The sequence below is a fragment of the Herpailurus yagouaroundi genome, unplaced genomic scaffold (assembly GCF_014898765.1).
Source record: "Herpailurus yagouaroundi ecotype Mexico unplaced genomic scaffold, PumYag 77, whole genome shotgun sequence".
In the NCBI taxonomy this organism is placed as follows: Eukaryota; Metazoa; Chordata; class Mammalia; order Carnivora; family Felidae; genus Herpailurus; species Herpailurus yagouaroundi.
The window spans coordinates 85,713,003-85,735,687 of NW_024412388.1; the positions used below are offsets into that span (position 1 = coordinate 85,713,003).

General features: G+C 36.7%; 1 long non-coding RNA gene across 1 annotated transcript in view; it reads right to left on the minus strand.

Moving 5' to 3' along the window:
• Positions 1-22,016, minus strand: part of LOC121027542 (uncharacterized) — an 82,300-nt gene extending 60,284 nt beyond the window's left edge. The window contains exons 1-2 of the long non-coding RNA XR_005788793.1: positions 21,750-22,016; positions 8,161-8,214 (exon numbers count right to left, since the gene is read on the minus strand). This is a non-coding gene — a long non-coding RNA (uncharacterized LOC121027542). The remainder of the gene's footprint in view (positions 1-8,160; positions 8,215-21,749) is intronic.
• Positions 22,017-22,685: the final 669 nt, after the last annotated feature.

A 22,685-nucleotide genomic window follows, 5' to 3' on the forward strand; every position in this document is an offset into this window, starting at 1 on the left:
AAACAAAAACAAAAACAAACCCTATACTTAACATGGAGCCAATTTTATATCTTTACTTTTATTTCCCCAGAAGACTTAAAAAGTGATGATCAAGGTGTTTCAAATAAATGAGTGCCAGGTCAGAATGAGGTCATGGTTTGCTAGGAAGGAGATACTTCACAGCATTAACATCACCTTGCCAAGAAAGTCATAAAGAAAAACTATGTCTTCATTCAGGCTCCAGATCTGATAGCCTTGTGGGAAAATACATAGATGATAGATGATAGATAGATAAATAGATAGATGTAATGAAGAAATACCTCCCACCTGCTGAAAAGCTACAAAATTGTGTGTATGTTTATGGAGTCCTAGCTGCACCCACATCATACTATAGTTTACTTCCTTAATATAAGACAAAAGAAGAGAGTACATATCAAGCTATACTTTTTTTGCCTCTATCAAGTTCTGATCCAGTATTTAGACATCATAAATTATCATAGTTTTTTTTAATTTTCCATTTCTAGACTGCTCCTAAACTATTAAACATCCAGCAACACTCAATCTATCTCCTTCAGATATTCTAGAAAAAGTTTGCTTGGGAGAAACCAGTCATTTTCTGTTTTGATCTTCTGAAATCTACCCTGTTCAAAGAAATCCATCACTACCGACAGGTTGCAGGCATGCTTAGTTCCATTCTCTGTAGTTGCAGTCACACCATTTACCAGTTTTGCCCACCCACGAATTCAACACAGCCTAACCAACAGACTTAGGTCAGAATTACCTGTATATTTAAAAAATTCTAGTATTGAATCAACACAACTTAACACAGATACAAGCAAGATGTCTGAACCAGAATTTAGAATCATGATAATAAGAATACTAGCTGGAGTTGAGAATAGATTAGAGTCACTTTCTGCGGAGATAAAAGAAGTAAAAGCTAGTCAGGATGAAATAAAAAAATGCTATAACTGAGCTACCATCTCGAATGAATGCCAAGGATGGATGAGGCAGAGCAGCGAATCGGCGATATAGAGGACAAACTTATAGAGAATAATGAAGCAGAAAAAAAGAGGGAGACTAAGGCAAAAGAGCATGATTTAAGAATTAGAGGGGCGCCTGGGTGGCGCAGTCGGTTAAGCGTCCGACTTCAGCCAGGTCATGATCTCGCGGTCCGTGAGTTCGAGCCCCGCGTCGGGCTCTGGGCTGATGGCTCAGAGCCTGGAGCCTGTTTCCGATTCTGTGTCTCCCTCTCTCTCTGCCCCTCCCCCGTTCATGCTCTGTCTCTCTCTGTCCCAAAAATAAATAAACGTTTGAAAAAAAAATTAAAAAAGAATTAGAGAAATCAGTGACTCATTAAAAAGGAACGACATCAGAATCATAGGGGTCCAGAAGAGGAAGAGAGAGAAAAGGGGGTAGAAGGGTTATGTGAGCAAATCATAGCAGAAAACTTTCCTAACCTGAGGAAAGACACAGACATCAAAATCCAGGAAGCACAGAGGACTCCCATTATATTCAACAAAAACCCACCATTAACAAGGCATATCAAAGTCAAATTCACAAAATACTCAGGCAAGGAAAGAATCATGAAAGCAGCAAGGGGGAAAAAAGTCCTTAACCTACAAGGGAAGACAGATCAGGTTTGAAGCAGACCTATCCATAGAAACCTGGCAGGCCAGAAAGGAGTGGCAGGATATATTCAATGTGCCGAATCAGAAAAATATGCAGCCAAGGATTCTTTATCCAACAAGGCTGTCATTCAAAATAGAAGGAGAGATAAAAAGTTTCCCAGACAAACAAAATTAAAGGAATTCGTGACCACTAAACCAGCCCTGCAAGAAATTTTAAGGGGGACTCTCTCAGAGGAGAAAAGATGATAAAAAAGACCAAAGCAACCAAGACTAGAAAGGACCAGAGAACACCACCAGAAACTCCAACTTTACAGGCAACATACTAGCAATCAATTCATATCTTTCTGTACTCACTCTAAATATCAATGGACTAAATGCTCCAATCAAAAGACATAGGGTAACAGAATGGATAGGAAAACAAGATTCATCTAGATGTTGTTTACAGGAGACCCATTTTAGATTTAAAGACACCTTCAGATTGAAAGAAAGGGGATGGAGAACCATCTATCATGCTAATGGTCGACAAAAGAAAGCTGGAGTAGCCATACTCAGACAGTCTAGACTTTAAAATAAACACGGTAACAAGAGAGGAAGAAGGGCATTATATTATAATTAAGGGGTCTATCCACCAAGACCTAACAATTGTAAAAATCAATAAAACTAAATTTTCTTCTCCCACAAAATTTTTTAAAATTTATTTACTTATTTTGAGAAAGAGAGAGAGAAAGAGAGAGAGAGGAGACAGAGAGAACAAGTGGGGGGGGGGGTGCAGAGAGATGGAGAGAGAGAGAATCCCAAGCAGGCTCCACATTGTCAGCACAGAGCCCAATGAGGGGCTCAAACCCACCAACCATGAGATAACGATCAAATCCAAAATCAAGAGTCAGACACTTAACTAACTGAGCCACCCAGGTGCCCCTGGTTTTTTAAATCTTCCTAAATCCCTAGGAAAAACTTTCCTTCAAGTATTTAGTCTGATAAATGTCAATAAAATCAAGAAAGAAGCCTTGCATTCCTGCACATCTGTCAAATCAATGTAATTATGTGGCCAAAGAATGAGCCAGATCCAGAATGGATTTTTAAAGTATCATCAATAAGTTTCTGAAAAGTGAGCTCTTGAGAATATGGGATAGGGAAATGGTATGACTAAAGCTTAGGAAAACATGATTTTATTAGTTTTATTAGTTAGTTCATCAACACTGTCTATAAATACAAAGGAATCCAGAGAAGCAAATCCTGCATTCAGGGCCACTTTCTTCTGGAGACTTTTGCCTCTTTTAGGAAAGAAGCTGAGATGCTGAACAGAAATTCTGAAAGCCTTTATAGGTCAGAGAAATGAACTTTCTCTGGTGAAATACTCCATATTTCGGGTTATAACCCCATAGGGCTGAGTCTTAGGAAGAAGGATAAACTAGAAATAGTTCAACCTTTGCAGGGACTGAAGCACAGCTTCATATCATATTAATTTCTATAATTAGAGCAAGTTGATCTGGGAAGGCTAATGCTTCTAGGCTCTTGCCAAAAGAAAATATACAATTAATAAGGCCTAGGATAGCACTATCATAAGCTTCAAATTAATTTCATAGTTTTCATTATACGTTTTTCGGCACAGTCAAAAGTAACCAGACAATGTAATTAAAAACCAAGAGAAATAGGGAACAATAGATTTAGGCAATCCAGATGATGAAAATTTTATGCATAGACTTTTTCATATGTCCAAAAAGACAGAAAACAGCATGACAAATTTTGACAAAAATGTAGAAACCATATAATAAAACCAGATATTAGAAACTCAATGGATGAGTCTAAAATTAAATTACATACAGCTGAGGACAGAATTACTGAACTAGCAGCAAAATTTGAATAGAATCATCAAAATGAAGCACGGAGAGATAAAAGTAAAGAAAATACAGAAAAGAGGGTAAGAGACATAGGAGATACACTGAGAAAGTCTATCTAATTACTTACAACTGAAATCCCAAAAGAAAAGAAAGCTAATGGGGCAGAAAGAAGGAATTCCAAAGTTTCTGAGCAAGTGTCTTTCAGAGAAGCTAAAATCAGCTAGTTTTGGCAGTATCTTCTACAACAGTCAATGCTAAAAATAATAGAATTGTCAGCCAAGGTCCAAGACTTTTACAACTAGCTTAATTGTCATTTGCCTTAAGTCAAAACCAAACTGTGAAAGTTATTCTCCTTACCGCTTTTAACTAAAATAAATGGGTTTTGAGTGTCTGATAGTTATTCTGATGTTTTACCTTTTTAGTGATAAAATGACTTTAGGGGCGCCTCAGTGGTTCAGTTGGTTAAACGTCCAACTTCAGCACAGGTCACCATCTCACGGTTTGTGAGTTCGAGTCCCACATTGGGCTCTGTGCTGACAGCTCAGAGCCTGGAGCTTGCTTCAAGTTCTGTTTCTCTCTCTCTCTCTCTCTCTCTCTCTCTCTCTCTCTCTCTCTGTCTCTGCCCCTCCCTTGCTCATGCTCCTCTGTCTCTCTCTCTCTCAAAAATAAATAAACATTTTAAAAAATGACTTCAATGTATTTTATGTTTTTTGTCTTAGGGCTTGTAAATACGATGTTTCCTAACCTACAAAAATCCAAAGCAAAAAGTATCCTATAATTACTCTGAGTAAGCTTTCAAACATAATTTAAGTTTCAAGGAGAAGACACAGCAAATATTTGGTACACCCCTCAGTTAAATATTCTTATCAAACTAAATGTGACCAAGAGGTAACTGAACTTTGGGGAATTTTTGCCCAGTGATATGGCACTAACTAATCAATTAGGAATAAAAAGTCAGTCCCTGGGGAAATCTGTAGTTATAAAAGAAAATTTTTAATATTAAAATGTATTCAAATTTCATAAGATTTCTCTCTTAAAAGTTGCTGATAAAAATTTTGCCAATTCCAAGGCATTATGGAAATATGTGTCCTATGGAATCTAATTGACCTAAGGCTTACTTGGATTCCATCTGACATCACACAAAACGAGCTTGATCAGACTGTTATCTAGCAGCAATTGCTTTTGAAGTTTAGAGAAATCTGATCATAAATTGCTTAACTCAGTTAAGAGTGAACAAATATCTCCAGCATAGTGCTTGGTACCTGAAAGAATTCATTTACTTCTAAAAGGTGAGTCATTTACTACTACCCACTCACTAGTCAGACAACATCAATATTGTTAAAAATTTTTCCCAATGTTGTCTTAGTAGTATTTATTTTCCAAACTTCACTGAGAGAAAGGAAAAATTGATTTGAGGAAGGAAAATTCACAGTGCTTCTGCATATTTGTGCTTTATTTTATCAAGCTTGGTGAATTATGCTCAAAAAATAACACACAAATAAAATTTCTTTACAATGCCAACACACTGTGAAATGTCACAAGATTCCACAACACTCTGGGTTGCCCAGACGACAATAACAAGGGGTCCTTTTATATTATGTGGTAATGCTATTGTTGTACAGAGAATGAAATTTAATGCCAAAATAATTATAGAAGCAACCCCATGATAATAGTGATTTCAAAAAGCATTTTCTTTGGAAAGTTGAAAAAATTTTTTGAAGGGCTGTCAGAGATCAAAGAGGAAAGAAAATATAATTCTGAACAGAGACAAAGCAAATATTAAACCTAGCCACAGTTCATGTCAGGGCCAGCAGATGAGAGGTCAATAACACTAGAACTAGAATCCAAAACAGGGTTCACAAGTCAGAACAAAAGTCAAGTAAGAAAGATAAGCCACCCAGTCAGATTCTTTCCACATATAAGCATGAAACTATAGATGAACAAGGATGTTGGGCACTCTGTCTCCTTTATGAAAACAGAAGTGACTGATATAGCCTTGGCCCTTGGATAATGCCATTGTGGGTCAATAGGTCACTCTGCTCCCATCAATCAAGAGACTATATTCGTACTTAGATATTTGCAGAACAATGTTTTCAGTGTTAGTTCTGTAGTTTTAAGTGCAACAGACTCTCTCCTCCAATGCAAAGTCTTCTTAGTTGATGAAGATAATCTAGTCAACATCAAAAGTAGACAAATCACGCAATTAAAAGCAGTATTTGTTGGATTTCACTAAATAAAGAGACTCACTACAGCATGTACTTAGTGTATATTTCCTGAATAAAGGCTGGGAGAAGATATAATCCATTCATATTTCAGGAATCACAACACAGGGACAATAGAGGCCATCAAATCCTACCTCTCACTCATGGAAGGAGTATCTCTCTACAACTTCCCTGGTTAATGGGCAAGCGGCCTCAACCCAAACACTTCTGGAGAAGGGAATGGGTAAATTCTTGATTGCTAACTCTACCTTTTTTCCCTTTAAAAACTTGTATCATTAATATATATACACAGGGATCATACTTTTTAAATTACAAAATAATACTCCCTCCAACCCACCTGCCTAGTTCTACAACCACACCACCAGCACCACTGTATCCCACCCTGCACCAAAAACCATCATTATAAATTCCCTGTTTATTCTTCTGGAGGTTTTATACATACAAGAGTGAATGCAAATATATTTTTTCCAGTTCCATTTTAAGGAGTTCCACTTATTAGAAAACACTCATTTGCTATAATTCTAATTTGGCTTCATTTTATTGAACAGAAAACTTAGAGCAATCATGTTCAAAGACATTAAACAACATTAAATTTGAACACATATGAGTGTTGTACACTACCCTAAATGCTTTACAGTTAATATGCCACATTATCCTTACAAAAATCTTATAATGTAGGTATTATTTTCATTACAAAGGAAATTAACCTTTGACACAGAAATAAAACCTTGACATAGTGAATTGCAATACAGGTTAACAAAAACATCCTCTGATTTCTTTTTGTCTTATCCTTCTTCCCTAATGCCTACATCTACACTTATGTCATTTTTTTTCCTCCTAAATTCTGCCATGTTCACCTCTAAGGGAACCACATATACAATATCAACTTCACAGCTCCTTAACCTACATAGACTTTAGCATAGACTTTGGAGACAGGCAGATATAGATTTGAATGAACTTTCACCATTCATGAGCTCTACAAACCTGGATTCTATCCTTGCCTCTTTGAAAGTAAGAAATTGGGGGTGGAATGGGGTGAGGGTGAGGGAGCACAAAATGAAAAAAATTCTATAGATTTTTGCTACCAAACATTTATGATTCTGAACCATAAGTGGGTCTCCAGCTTTCTTTTATTTTGTCCCTTTTTAATCTTTCCTGTGGTCATTAACCCAAACCGCTGTCATTTTCTTTTTTCCTCCTTACCTCATTTCTATAACCCTCATTATCAGCATATTAACTTCAAATAAGACCATTTGGGCAAGTGTGACATTAGAGGAAATATATATTTAGTCTCTGTTCCTGGTTCCTGCCACAGCTCCTAAAACCCTTGTAATTTCCTAAGTAATACGGATGTTAGGAGTATCTTTTTTTCCCCTAATATTTGAGTTTACTCTAGTTCCTGACACAGAGCTTCTAAAACCTTTGGAATGTCCTGGGTGATTAAAAAAAAATGTTGATAGTCATTATTTTAGTGTAGGTCCATTAATGACAAATTCTCTTAGTTTTCCTTCATCTGAGAATGTCTTGATTTCCCCTTCATTTCTTTTGTTCAAATGAGGCAACTCTTAGTGGGCTCCTGAATAGTTTTAGGATAGGGGCTGCTCATCAAAAAGACCAAGCCATGATTAAGAGCTTGGAAGTTTTAGCCCCAACCCCCATTCTCCAGAGAAGGAAGAAGATGTGGAGACTGAGTTAGTAATTAATCATGCCTACATGGTGCATCTTCCATAAAAATTCCTCAACTACAGGGTTCAGGGAGTTTCGGGGTTGGTAAAAACATCCACATGCCAAAAGGGTGGTGTGCTTCGACTTTATGGGAACAGAAGATTTTGTGTTCAGGACCCTTCTGGACCTTGCTCTTTCTGCCTCTTCATCTAGCTAGTAATTTGTATATAATAAACCAGTAAGCATAAGTAAATGTTTCCTTGAGTTTTGTGGTCGCTTCAGCAAATTATCAAATCTGAGGGAGGCTTGTGGCAAACTCCAACTTGTAGCCAAGTTGGACAAAAGTGTGGGTATCCTGGGGACCCATTACTTGCAACTGGTGTCTGAAGTGAGGACAGTCTTGTGGGACTAAGCCCTTAAACCTGTAGAATCTGACACTAACTAGTGTCAGAAATAAAATATATGATACCCAGATGTTTATGATGTCTAGAAAGTTGGTAAATTGGCTGGTGTCAAGACAGAGGTGGGACAGAAAACCCACTTACTTGGTATCAGAAGTGTCAAAAAAAACAACAAATTTAAGAGAATTGAAATCATCCAGAGTGTATTCTCCAACCACATCAAATTAGAAATCAGTAAGAGAAACATAACAGGAAAATATACAAACTTGGAAACTAAACAACATAATAATTCATAGATGAAGGCAGAAGTCTCAAGAGAAGTCAAAACACTGAACTAAAGGAAAATGAAAATACAACATATCAAAATTTGTGGGCCACAGCTAAAAGAGTGCTGAGTGTGAACTTTATAGTATGAAATGCATACCTTAGAAAAGAAGAAAAGTTTCACATCAATAATCGAATCTCCGACTTCAAGAACCTAGAAAAAGAAGAGCAAATCAAACCCAACATCAACAGAAAGAAATAATAAGAGCAGAAATCATTGAAATAAAAACAGAAAAAAAAACAGAGAAAAATCAATGAAACAAATAACTATTTTTCCAAAGATCAGTAAAATTGGCAAGCCTCTAGCAGAATGACAAAGTGAAAAGAGAAAAGACATGTTATCAATACCAGTAATGATACAGAGGATATTACTACAGACCCTGCAGACACCAAAAGGAATATGGAGGAATACTATGATAAATATACATACATAAATTTGACAAAGTAGGTGAAATGGACCAATTCCTCAAGCTACCACTGTTAAACTAATATGAAATACGTAATTTGAATATCCCTATAACTATTAAGGAAATTGAACTCACCAACTGAAACCTACCAGAAAAGAAATCTCAAGGTATAGGTGGTTTTACTGAAGAATTTTACCAAACTTTAAAAGCCAAACACCAATTCTGTACACTCTCTTTCAAAAAACAGAATAAGGGAAAGCTAATATTTTGTGAAGATATTATCTGACAAAGACAATAAAAGACCAATATTCTTCATGAACATAGACACACAAATCCTTAATAAAATATTACCCAATAGAATTCAATAAAATGCAAAAAGAATTATACACTATGACCAAGTGAGGTTCATTCTGGGCATGAAAGGCTGATTCGGTATTTAAAAATCAATCAGTATAACCCGTCATATTAACAGGCTAGAGAAAACAGTTGATCATATCAATTGATGCAGAAAAAGCATTTGAAAAAAATCCACTATTCATGATTTTTAAAACTCTCAGAAAACTAGGAATAGAGTGGAACTTCCTCAATTTGATTTTAAAATCTACAAAAAATCCTATGGGTAACGATAAAAAGCTGAATGCACATACCTCCATCACCACCACAACAACCACCATCTAGATCAAGAACAAGACAATGATAGCCTTCTTACCACTATAGTTCTGGAAGCTCTCGCTAGTACAATAAGGAAAGAAAGGGAGTGGGAAAGGCATGGAAACTGGAAATGAAAAAAATAAAACTGCTTGTATCTTCAGATGACATGATTGTCTATGTAGAAAGACCTAAAGAATCTACAAAAAAAAAAAAAAAAAATCCTAGTACCTCCTAGTACTAATAAATGAGTTCAGCAAGGTCACAGGACATAAACATACAAAAATCAATTATATTTTATATACTATCAATGAACATATAAATGCTGAAATTGAAAATATAATACCACTTACAATTGGTCAAAAAAAAAAAGATAAAATACCAGATGTAAATCAAGGACAAGACTTAACATGTTGAGAAGTAAAACACTTATGAAAGAAATCAAAGAAGATCTAATAAATGAAGAGATAAATATACGCACAGATTAGAACACTAAGCATAAAATGGTGTTGTGTCTCCCCAAGCTGATATACAAGATTTGACACAATTCTTACCAATATTCAGTAAAATTTCTTATAGATACAGACAAGATTGTTCTAAAATCTACATGGAAAGACAAAAGAACTGGAATAGTTAAAATAATTTTAAAAAAATAAAGTGGGAAGAATCAGTCTATCTGAAGTGAAGACTTACAATATAACTGTAGTAATCAAGACTGTGTGATCGTTGGAGGGATGAGCGCATAGATCATAACAGAGAATGAAAAACATAGTAACATAACAGAGAACCAAAAAATAGACACACACAATTATGCCTAAATGAATTTTCACAAAGGGAGAAAAACAAATCAATGGAGGAAAGATCGCCTTTTCAACAAATTATGCTGAAGAAATTGGACATTCATAGGTGAAGGAAGGAAGGAAGGAAGGAAGGAAGGAAGGAAGGAAGGAAGGAAGGAAGGAAAGAAAAGGAAAGAAAGCAAAGCAAAGAAAAAAAGAAATGTAACCTAAGCCTTACCTTATACAAAAATCAATGCAAAATAGATCATAGGCTTAAATGAAAAACAGAAAACTATAAAACTTTCAGAAGAGCACATGTGAGAAAATCTTCAGAACCTAGGACTAGACCCAGTTCTTAGACTTGGCACCAAACAAAAAATTGATAAATCGGACTATCAAAATTAAACCTTTTTCTGTGTGAAAGACCTTGTTGTTGCAAACTATGGACTAGAAGAAAATATTTGCAAACCACATATCCAACAAAAGACTGGTATCTAGTAACTAGAATATGTAAAAAATTCTCAAAACTCAACAGGAAAAAAATCCAATTAGTAAGTAGGCAAAAGATGAAGAAACATTTCACCGAAGAGCATCTACAGATGACAAATAAGCAAATAATGGTGGACATCACTGGCCATTAGAGAAATGCAAATTAAAACCACAATTACTTATGACTACACACCTATCAGAATGACTAAAACAAAAAACTGTGACAACCATAAATGGCAAGGATACAGAGAAACTGGATTGTTCACACTTTGTTACTTGGAAGGTAAAATGATACAACTCCTCTAGAAAACACTTTACCAGTTTTTTCAAACACTAAATGCAACTATCATACAATCCAAGGGCAATTGCACTCAGGCATTTAAGCCAGAGAAACAGACTTATGTGCACCTAAACCTGTGCATGGATGTTTATAGAAGTTTTATTCATAATAGCCTAAACCTGGAAATAACACATGGCACTTTGCATACTGGAATTATAATTCCTGGAGCATTTTAGTTATTTGCTTCCATGTCCTTCTACCAACTAAAAAAATGACATTTGAGGGGCGGCTGGGTGGCTCAGTCGGTTGGGCAATCGACTTCGGTTCAGGTCATGATCTCGCAGTCCGTGAGTTCGAGCCCCGCGTCAGGCTCTGTGCTGACAGCTCAGAGCCTGGAGCCTGTTTCAGATTCTGTGTCTCCCTCTCTCTCTGACCCTCCCCCATTCATGCTCTGTCTCTCTCTGTCTCAAAAATAAATAAATGTAAAAAAAAAATTTTTTTTAAATGACATTTGAGGTCAGAAGTCTTATATCTATTTGTGGGACGTAGTGTGGAGAGTTACGGAATGAAACTCTGGAGCCAGAGAGATGGTCTGGATCAGACCCTACATGGTAGCTCACTGGCCTTGGAGAAGTTATTTGATTTCTCTGTGTTTTTATTTTCTCATCTGAAATAATGATAGACCTTCCTGTACAACACTTGGAATAGCTCCCAGCACACAGTAAGGTCACACCACATACACCTGACTTCTGGCACCTAGCCTGACAAAGAACGAGTGCTTTAACAAATGTTTGTTGAATGAATGAATGAGTGAATGAATGAATTATTAAGGTTCTGAAATAATTCTTCACAACTGTATAAATTGTTGCCCCTTTTAAAAAATCTAATCAAGGCCCTTATCACATCTTATCATACTAGTATAATAAACTCTGACCTAATAAAAGAGATAAAGTTTAACATAGTTAGCCCAATGCCTGACACAAAATACTCTATGATTATAGCCATGATTACATGGCTACAGTCTTTTGTAAACTCCTTCCCAGTTCTGTCACCAGGAATCACCTTTCTCTTACTCTAATAACATATTAATGTAAATCTCTTAACATAACATTTAAGACATTACAATCTGGCATTAACCTAATTCTACATACAAAGAAAATGCTCAATAAGTAATAGCTAAACTTATATTTACTAACTTTCTCACTAGATTCTTTTCCACATCCTATATTCAAATCCCACCAAATTACTATTTCCTGAAGAAGCAATGGTTCTACCTGAAATGTTCTTTCTGACAAATATTTTCTCTTCAACAAAGCCCCATACCATCATCTGTCTCTACTCAAACCCCACCCATACCTATCCATCTGAATCATTCTTCAAGCGTTCATTTATTATTTATCTTCTTATCCCTAGAGGCCAGCACAGTGCCTGGCACATAATAACGCTCACTAATAATGTTTGTTACATGAATTGAGGAAGAGAGAGAATCGCTAAAGTCACTAATTTTCAAAACTCTTGAAACTTGCACTGTTTTCTTGGAAATGTAATCATTATAACTGAGTGCTATGTGAAGTGTTTGGTAAAGTGCTTGAGTTCTAAGAAGTAGGACACTAACTTTTAAGACATTATTGAAAAAGTTGCCACATGAATCTCCTAGGAAACCCTGAGTGTGTCTCTAAGGGGTGTGTCCAAGCTGGGTGTTAAAGGAGGTGCCACCATTCCGACCCTCCTCTCCCTGGCTCCCTGCCCCAGGAACACTACTCCCAGCTGCCCTACCTCATGCTGCCCAAAGCTCCCAAACACACACTTCTGGTCCACATTCCCACTGTGTCCTTTCTATGTTTTCTAGCAGCCTTCTTTCTCTTTCCCATCCAATCCAACTTCTAGGATCCTATTCTCAGCTATTTTAAATAATACTAATACCCAGATAACTAACACAACTTACAGTTTTTCTTCTACCCCTGTCACATCATTTGAGCACTTGAGAATTCTGAAGTCATTCCTGTTTTGACTTCAGAAATCCCAGCCAGGAATTGTACCTCATCCTTCAAATTACTGCCACAAGATAGTGCCAATGATAAGAATATAAGCTTTACCGAACACTGAGCCCAACTTTGTATAAACCTGACTTCATCTTCAAAAATTAAAAACGTCTAATTAAAAATGAATAAATTTAAATTCATTATATAATTGAATCAAATAATTCTTAGAGCAAAGATATCACTCTCAAGATACATGAATCTACTAAATGCTTTTATTTGTTTATTTTTTTTCAGTAAAACATTCTGACAAGATTTTGACAGATGTTCCTAAATAGATTTTCCTATTAGAATTCTTTCCACATTTTTAATGAGCTAGTTTTTTTTTGTTGTTGTTCATAATAATAAATCACTCCCGGACCAAAACTGAGAGTGTGCTCCTTCCCCAGCTGCTTTAACTCCTAATCACTGTTTCACATTGGCCCCTTATTGTACCGAATCTTCATCTCTCCACCACTTAGGAGACTGGAAATATAAGCGAATTTAAAAATCTATGACTTTGCTTTCTCTTTCCATATATATATATATATATATATATATATATATATATATATACATATATATATATGATATCAAGTCTGATCATATACATACATTTTGCATCTGCAACCTGAGCAGACTTGACAGTTTTCCCCACCTCTTAACATAGAACTTGCAGCCCCACACACAAAGTCCGTGTAAGTCCCACCCAGCCCAGGCCACTCATCCACATGCAACCAGGGCCTCCAGGGTGATCTACAGAGCAATGAGGATAATGCCTCTCTCCTACTTGGGTTAAACTCCTAAGAGTAGGGATTCTCATGGGTATTTCTCAAACTTCACTGTTTATGTTTTCAGTGAAAGGGATTTTTCTATTTTTACTGATTCTCTTTCCCCGTCAAAAGACAAACACTACACTTTCCTGTTCAAAATCATTTTTCCCCTTCAATGTCTAAAACTTTATAACTCAGCCAAGCATGGGGTCTGGTTCATTTTGCTTTTAGGATGAAGTTTCCACCCAGACATGCTCAGCTTGCATAAACAGTTCTGTGAACCACCCCAGCATCTCACCAGACATACCCAGCATGTCTCAGTCCTGGAAGGAGCAAAGCTCAGGTTCAAGTTGATTCCCCACTACCTACTACGACTAAATAAAGGAATAGGACAAAACTGGTTGCATTAAAACCTCTTGCAGATGCTTCCATTTCAAAAGAGAACATCTGAAAATGATAATACTTTCACCCAAAGAAATAAATGGCTAATAGCAAAACTTCCAAGAAAGGGACAGCAAGTGAGGAAATATTTTTTTGGAGGTTTTCTATCAAATCACACTCTAATCAGGATTATGGAGGCAGCCTCCTCAAAACATCCAGGGCTTTCTTAACTTACATACAGGAGCACTCTTGCTGAGCATTATTATGGGCCCATCAGCCAGCCTCAAGCCCGGGGTCCTAAGTAGCACAGGTGGTATCATATCCTGTCTCTAGGGCACTTAAATATCTGCACTCAGGAGCTGGCCAGCTGCCACCCACAGAGAGAAACTTCACACAGGTTTATTGTGGTAATTGGGGGATTCAAAAACAACCTGACATTTACGTTTTGCCACTAATTACTCTAACAATCAACCCACTGTTCTTCAGAACCACCTTGTGTTTCCTTCGTTTCCATCCAGCTTTCGTTTTGAAATAAAAGTCATTTCCCACCTGACTTCTTTTTCTTTCTATCTGTGCAGATTTGTGAAAATATTTCCTCTAGATTTATTTTATTTTTAAATCTATCTAAGATTTTTAAAAGTGTGTAGACAGTGGTTGATCATGCAGTTGTTAGATTGAGCATTTGCTCAATGTGGGGAAGGGAGAACTGGGGCAAGGACATCTATAGAATGTTATTCTGGGCATTATTCTGGGCCTTCCCTCAAGGATAAGTCGTGTTGCCTTCATTTTACAGATGGAAAAACAGAGGCACCAAGAGACGAAGTAATATGCCCAAGGTCATATTGTTGCTAAAGCATGGAGACTGGGTTTGAGCCCAGGTCTGTCAAACTCCAGATCCCATTCCCTTTCCATATACGAAAAGCCTTCCATCAGTCAGAAAGAGAATTCCATAGATAATTCTCTCCACACCAGGCAGGCCCTGAATTGAAGTCTGGCTATTCACTTCCCAACATACCTCTTAATGCATGTTTCTATAGTCAGCATGTTAGAAGAGTCTTTCTGCCTTGTATTTGTCTCCAAGTAGATAGCTCCACTATTTTGTCTCATCTGTGTATTTTTTGTATCTCAGAGGTGCCGTTTTAGAATTATTCCATAATTTCTTACAAAGTACTCTCCTGTAAATGTATTTTCTCTCTCCTGGAGACTACTTATTTCGATGAAATTACTTGGGACTACTTAGCCAAATTACAGCTATTATTGAAGTATGAAATAAAGCTGAAAGATTTAAATCTGCCATCTCAAAAGACCTTGCTTCCGGATGATAGAGTTAATTATTACCTTCTTCAGTCAGGTGGGTAAGGTCCTTGATAATAAGATGGTTTGGGAAAACAATAAGTCTTAAAGTCTACAACAGTTTGATAAATGGCAATGAAGTATGTTAATATAATCAAAATGTTAATGTTAATATAAATTAATAAGTATATAAATATATATAAATTATAAATATAAGTAAACATTAATATAATTTTGTAAACATCAATCAGACATATTAGGTGAAGATTACATAGAGTCAAATATTTGTATAGAACATGCCTGGAATTCTGGGCATTTAACTTTCCTCTGTAAACTCTTCTGAATTGTTATTTGTGTGGGCAGCACTGTTAAAGAATTCTACAAAGAAATACTCAACCAGTGAGGTCAGCCTTAGTTAAGTATCTGCAAGAAAAAAATGAAATGTGTATATAAGAGTATAAATCACTGAGTCAACACACCATGTAGAGAAGACACAGCAGCTATGTAGAAATGCATCCAGACAATTTTGAAATCCCAAAGTAATTTACAACAAATTATCTAGCTATAGTAGCCTACAACAGCATCTTGCATTAAGAAGGGCAAAGTGCCCAAGGTCTTGAATTGGACAAAATTCATGTCATCTGCTTTGGGTGGATCTTCATTTAAACAATTGAGTTCTGTAAGCAAATAAAATTTTTATTTAATGTTCAAAAATTTTTCTCTCTTTTCCTTAAGTTGGGAGATCTGTGGTACATCAGCATACTCATTCTCAGTAAAAAGGTTCCCCAGTTTTCTCAAAGTTTCCCTCCTCTGGAAAGCATTCTATCATCATCACGACACGAAAAACCATCTCCTTCTAAAGCTACACTCATTAGCAGCATCCTACACTTGCCACTTAACATATATTATCTTGCATTATTATTTATCTTTCACAACTGATTATTTGTATCTTACATGTATGCAATGTGTACACCAGTAATAAGACTGTACAGTCCTGGAAGCAGAGGCTGCTACACATTTTTATAGTCTCTCCAATGTGTAATGGCTGCTGTGTACGTAGTGGATGCTCAATGTAGAGCTGTTGATTTACCTAGCACTGGTTTTTTGGTTTTTTGTTTTTAGTTTTTTGTTTTTTTGTATTTTAACCAGGGCTATCTTCTTCAATAAATGTGAAGTATTTTTGCTAAAGTATACTGCTAATGTGAAAAGTTGAATCAAAACAGACTTTTTTTAGTCCGTATACAGATATCCTTACTGCAAAGATATGAATATAAGGTCTGGTGTTGAGACAGTCACTAATCAAATGTACACAAAATCTAGACATAATATGTAAGAATTCTAGAAACAAAATACCAGAATAGGACTTGAGAGATCATAAAATTATCATTCTGCCTCAGCATTAAATGATCTTTTAACCATCCATTTAAAAACATACTATACATTCACGTGTGGAACTTGAGAAACTTAACAGAAAACCATGGGAGAAGGGAAGGGAAAAAATAGTATCAGAGAGGGAGGCAAACCATAAGAAACTCTTAAAAGTAGAAAACAAACTTAGGGTTAATGGGGGGGGGTGGAGGGGAAAATGGGTGATGGGCACTGAGGAGGGCACTTGTTAGGATGAGAACTGAGTGTTGTGTGCAAGCGATGAATTACGGGAATCTACCCCTAAAACCAATAGCACACTGTATACACTGTACATTAGCTAACTTGGCAATAAATTATATTAAAAAATTAAAATTAAAAAAAATTTAAAAACCTTTGTACAAAGGCTATAATGTCTAAAATTACTTTTTATCACAGCTTTGTTGTGTTTTATATGTAATTCATTAATAACTCTAGTATATACTTCAATTGAAATGTTTTGGTACATTTTTACTACTCTTTAGTTGCCAGATAACATTGTAGTCTGAATCTTTTTAAAGCTTTGAATCTTCCAGGCATTGGTTCATTTGCTACTTTGGCAGATCTAACAAATGTTCCTTAATTTTATTATTTTATCTCCTTTTCAATGATCCAATGCCTTTCATATTTTTTCATTTTGATATTTTCGTAGAGAAATTCAACTGAAATTCAGCATGTACTTAATTCTAACTTTGAATAACCCATAAAATTAATTCATGATGACACTGACAAGAATCTCTGGACCTTATCATAAATTTTGACATTCTTTGGTAGAGGAGTATATACATCATAACAGTACCAGAAAATCATGATAAATGAACCGATAAAGATTGAAATGACAATTTTCCAGCTTCTTAAATGTATCAACCTTTAACAACCTAAGATTATAATAAACTTTGAATAAAACCTGAAAGTCTTCCCCTACCTGGGTCTGTTTTCAAGTCAAACTATATCCAGTCTGTGGGACTTGACCCTTTTGCTAACTCAAAATCTGCAGATTGCAGAGGCCAATCCTAAAACTAACATGGAAGACTCATAATAATGAGCAGGAAATCTGGCATTCAACTTGGTACCAGAACCTCTGTCCAAATCTTTTTTTTTTTTTTCAACGTTTATTTTATTTTTGGGACAGAGAGAGACAGAGCATGAACGGGGGAGGGGCAGAGAGAGAGGGAGACACAGAATCGGAAACAGGCTCCAGGCTCTGAGCCATCCGCCCAGAGCCCGATGCGGGGCTCGAACTCACAGACCGTGAGATCATGACCTGGCTGAAGTCGGAAGCTTAACCGACTGCGCCACCCAGGCGCCCCAGTCCAAATCTTTAATATTCATTACCCTTGAGTCCAAGCACCATCGCTGAGAGAGACTTATGAACCTCCACCTCACTGGAACATTTTGAGGTGAACCAGAACTAGGAAGAACTTTATTGTTTGTGACAGAACCTAAGAGACAACTCTGAAGCAGGAAATCTGATTTCATAATTGAACAATCAAACCTTGCAGGAATTGAGATGAGTGACATCTTTAAGAGGAAAAATCTCAAGAGAAAGCCCCAGTAAGAAGAGGAACATAGTATGGACACAGAAGCAGGAAGAAAGGGGAATGGAGGAATAGGAACTAGAGAAAGAGAGAAGGGAGGAGACCAAGATCAAACCTGAGGAGATTGTAGGAGGTATGAGGGAGAGGTCAGCCAGTTTCCCTGTTTCTGAAAGCCCCCTCCCTCCCCAACTCTCTCTCACACACACATGTGCAGACAAACACACAGTCTAAGAAAGTTACATTACAAAAGAACGTTGGTTACAATAATCCACACTTAAGTGCTGAGCTAAGCAAGGGAGAGTGGCAAGAGAATAATCTCTCCCCTGCCCGGTTGGGAGGAGAGGGTTCCTGGAGATGAGGACATTGGGACAAAGGAGTTGAACTCTGAAGGGGAGCTTGGAACAACACCAGAACGCCTGTCAGCATCTTCTTATCTAGCATCTGCCTCCCTGAAAGATTGGAACAGTCCCAGAGCACACTGTTTTTGCTTGGTGGTGTGGCCCTGACCATATGAGGGAAAACTGTTCAGTAGGTGAAGACATCTGCTTGAGGGGGTGCTCCTCCTCTTCCCCTCTCAGGTTCAGAGCAAGAAAGATTAATAGGGATCTCTTTTTCTAAAATCTTACTCAGACTTTCCTTTTAGGCAAATCTGCCAAACATTATTATTGCTACTTTTTGTAACTGAAAAGCTAGAATTAAGATATTCCCAATTTAACTTAAATGATTATTTTTTTTATTTCAGCACCCTCCTGAGGAAAAAAAAATGATAGCTAAACTATAGTCATAATAACCCCCTCTGAAATGCAGATTTTAATGCAAAATAAGGGAAAGCTTCCTTAGAGAATTCAATGAAAATAGAATGGGTTGTCTTTGGTGGGATGGAGGTCTTCACTACTTCTTCAGGCAGAATCTGGGCCCTAATAAATTATTAGGGATGATTCATGAATCAGGTGTGTGTATGTATACAGAGAGAGAAATAAGGATGGCAAAATGTCAGTAATTATTGAATCTAGGTAGAAAATATATAGATGTTTATTATTCTTTCACCCCTCTGTATGTTTGAAAATTTTCATAATAAAATGTTGGGGAAAATCCTATGCTGACTTGTGTGCATAACCTGAGCACTCCCAGTCAAATTATTACATTTTATCCTAAGTGTTGTTTTGTGCCCTTTTTTCACCAAATATATCATAAATATAATTATTCATATGAATAATCCATTGTGGGGTGTCTGGCTGGCTCAGTTGGTGGAGCATTTGACTCTTGATCTTAGGGTTGTGTGTTCAAGCCCCATATTGGGTATAGAGATCGCTTAAAAATAAAATCTTAAAAAAAAATTAGTACATTGTAGGGCTTTGCTTTAACTTTTTTAAAGTGATCATCATTAGTCTATGAAATAGTAGGTAGCTTCCATTTGTCGTTACATTAAATAAAGTAGAAATAAGCATTTACATGCATATCTTTGCTTCTGTGTGATTATATCCTGAAATAATCCCTAAAAGTAGAAATACATGGTCACAAAGTATGTATGTGTATTTTACATTTTGTAACAATGGTTGCAAGACTGTTCTTCATGCAATTTGTACCACTGTATATTCCCTCTTACAGTGTATTAAGAGGCCCCATATCCTCAGTCTTGCTAAATATTGGTTATTACCAATTCTTAAAATGTTTTTCAAGATAAAATGGTAAGCATTCTTTTAATTTGCATTCATTTCATCATTGATGAGTTTAAACTTTATTTCATATGTTTAATGGCTATATGTATTGTTTCTTTTGTTTTTCTCCAAGAGTGTCCACTATTTCCTTATTGATTTTAAACCTCTTTTCTAATACCTCATATAAAATAAAGCTTAGTACTTTTTATTTATCTTTCAAATTTGTTTATAGTGCTTTAACGCATGGAAATATTTTCATGTAACCAATCTACAATTATTTTCTTTAGATGTTGGTTTTAGATGTCATTTTTAGAAAGTATTCCCTACTCCTAGATTATAAAATTCTTGCTTAAATCTTCAACTATCATTATTTTTTTTACATTTAAATTGTACTTGTTTTGAAATGTAATTTGACATAAGTAGCTGGATGATTTGCTTTGTTCTGGTTTTCTCCAGACTCAGAGAATAAGTCTTTTTCTTTCAGAGTTCCATGTCTTGCCCAAATGTCATTCACAGATACTTCAGGATTATTAATTCTGCATCCTAATTCTACCCATCCTCTACTCCTAAATTGAGTTTACTGTCTACTCCTAAACTGCTTGCCAATATGGCCATTTGAATTCAAAAAGTACTACTGACACAAATATTCATGTAGTGACATTTCGGGACATTCATACAAATTTCTCAAGTTCTGAAAAATCATTTCAAAACCACCCAAGTCCCCCTAAAGTATCAGCTTTCCTGCCACCCCACTGGCAGGAAATGGTCTAAGTGTCTCAGCTCATTGAAGAAGTGACTTAAGTAAAAGGTAACACTTCTAGCAGTCTAAGAGTTTATCAAAGTCTCCTGCTCACAGAAAAGCCCTGAATTTTCTCTCATGTCGCTGTCACTTCACTTGATCTACACATGTGACAAGTCAGAGTGTAGCATCTTCCTTACAAAGGCTTTTCAGGTGTCCTCTGATCACGGACCTGACATTAGAAAGACAGGGAAACCTAAAGCCAATGGCATAGAAAAGGAATCTGTCCCGCTGTATTATCAAAAATTGGTCTCCTTTTCTCATTCAGGTTTAACCATAAAGGTTTCCTAATCACTCAGTGACAGCTCTGAGTCTGGAGCCTCTGTATATGTTTGACTGAACTGAGGCGAGAGAAGGCATATTTCTGTTCCTACAGAATTAAATGGAAGGCCTTTTCCATTTTTTTCCATAAAATGTTCAATGAGGTACTATGAAAAATAGATTTTCATGAATTAAGCAGAATAAACTTAATGTGTCAGGTATTTCCAAATCACAATGGCTCCATATTCCCTCTCATCTGAAAGCTAATAAACTCTTTTGCATCAATGAATTTGTTTTCTTTTGAACCAACTACTTTAGGCCTCGGGTTAAAAAATTACTGAGTGTTAACACAATTTTATTTCATGTCTTCCAAGCAGGTCATAATCTGTCCCTCCAACAATACTATCCCCATGCTTTCCCCAGAAATTCCTTCAGGGAAACTGGCATCATTATTTCATGTGTTAGTCTTTTGTTGTATTCTCTCCCAGTCACTGGAAGGATGAAGTCATCTGGTTGAACAGGTTTATTTCTTCCCATTCAAGATGAAACAGGTCAGCCCTTTCCATAGGATAGCCACTATGAGCTGTGATAATTTAGAGATCTGTTATTGAGTGTGTCATCTATGAAACTAAACCAGAAAGCACTAGAAATGTTGCCACATTCCACTCACCTGTTCAGTGATCTAAGCAACTAGGAAGACTATGAAACTTAAGTGCTTATCTTCTACAATCCAGTTGCATTCATAGATTTCCCCATTTGCACTAGGGTCCACTGAGGATAGGAAAGTTAGCATAAAGTAGGATCTCTCATGATATATTTTTTAAAGGGTAAGCTATAAGTCAGTGCATTCGTCCTGTACACCTGGACTGTTTTTCTCTCTTTGGTCTCTGTCTAAATGGTGTCAGTCCTGACCATAGTAAAAACTGGCCGTGATAAAGAAGATAGTTAGGAGGTACCATACCTTTTGAAAAGCTATGATTTAGCCATGTGGAATCCACCCTGTCTTAGATAGGGAGCTTGCAAGCTTTGGCATGTCTTCCTGTGCTGGTCTGCCAGCCTCCACACATTATATTTTGAAAGCACTTCCTCCAACTGCCGCTGAATTGGCAGGGCGGACCTCCTGTGGATCAGTTTTTCCATTCTCTCAGTCCGGCTTAAGCACGGTGTTCTGTTGTCTGTCAACTTTCTATTCTAGACCAGGCCCTGCCCTTGGCCTGCTAGAAACCTGGGAGCTGTTGGAAAAGAGAGAGCCCTATTAATGGTGCATATCATATAGTCAGGCATCTGACGCTTTGCCACCTCTCCAGCCACACACCACTGGTTTTAGAATAGCAATAAGCAGGGGCAGAGCAGAGGTATGTGATAATTTGGTTTATTTAAACCAGATTCTTTTACTGAATGTTCACTGGCCTCCTCACATATCCTGTGCACATGTGATGTACAGCCAGAATCCCTTTTGGTCCTCATTAAGCCCAGGGATCATTTCTCTAGACCCAGTCCAGAGCTATCAGTGACATCTCATGAGCTGTCCTTTTGATCCATTCCAGCAGAAGAATATTGTTTTTATCACCTTCCAAATAAAAAGTAAAACAAACAGATGTTTATTGAGCACAGGTTCTTTGCCCAGCCCCATCTAGAATATTCAGATGGCACAAATGTGGTTTATAAGGCATGATCCCTGTTCTCAAGCTACTTAAAATTCTATTAAGAAGAAAAGACCACAACTAGAGCCACATGAGGAAAAACAAGTAGTAATGAATTAAATAGTATGGAATAGCTCTTAGTAATGTGGATGCTAGGAACGTCAAGAAATAAAAGATATGAGTGAGATGGAAGTGTTGGGACATACTTCATTTAGGAGGTTGAACTCAAAAGATGAATAGATAGTACTGTGCTT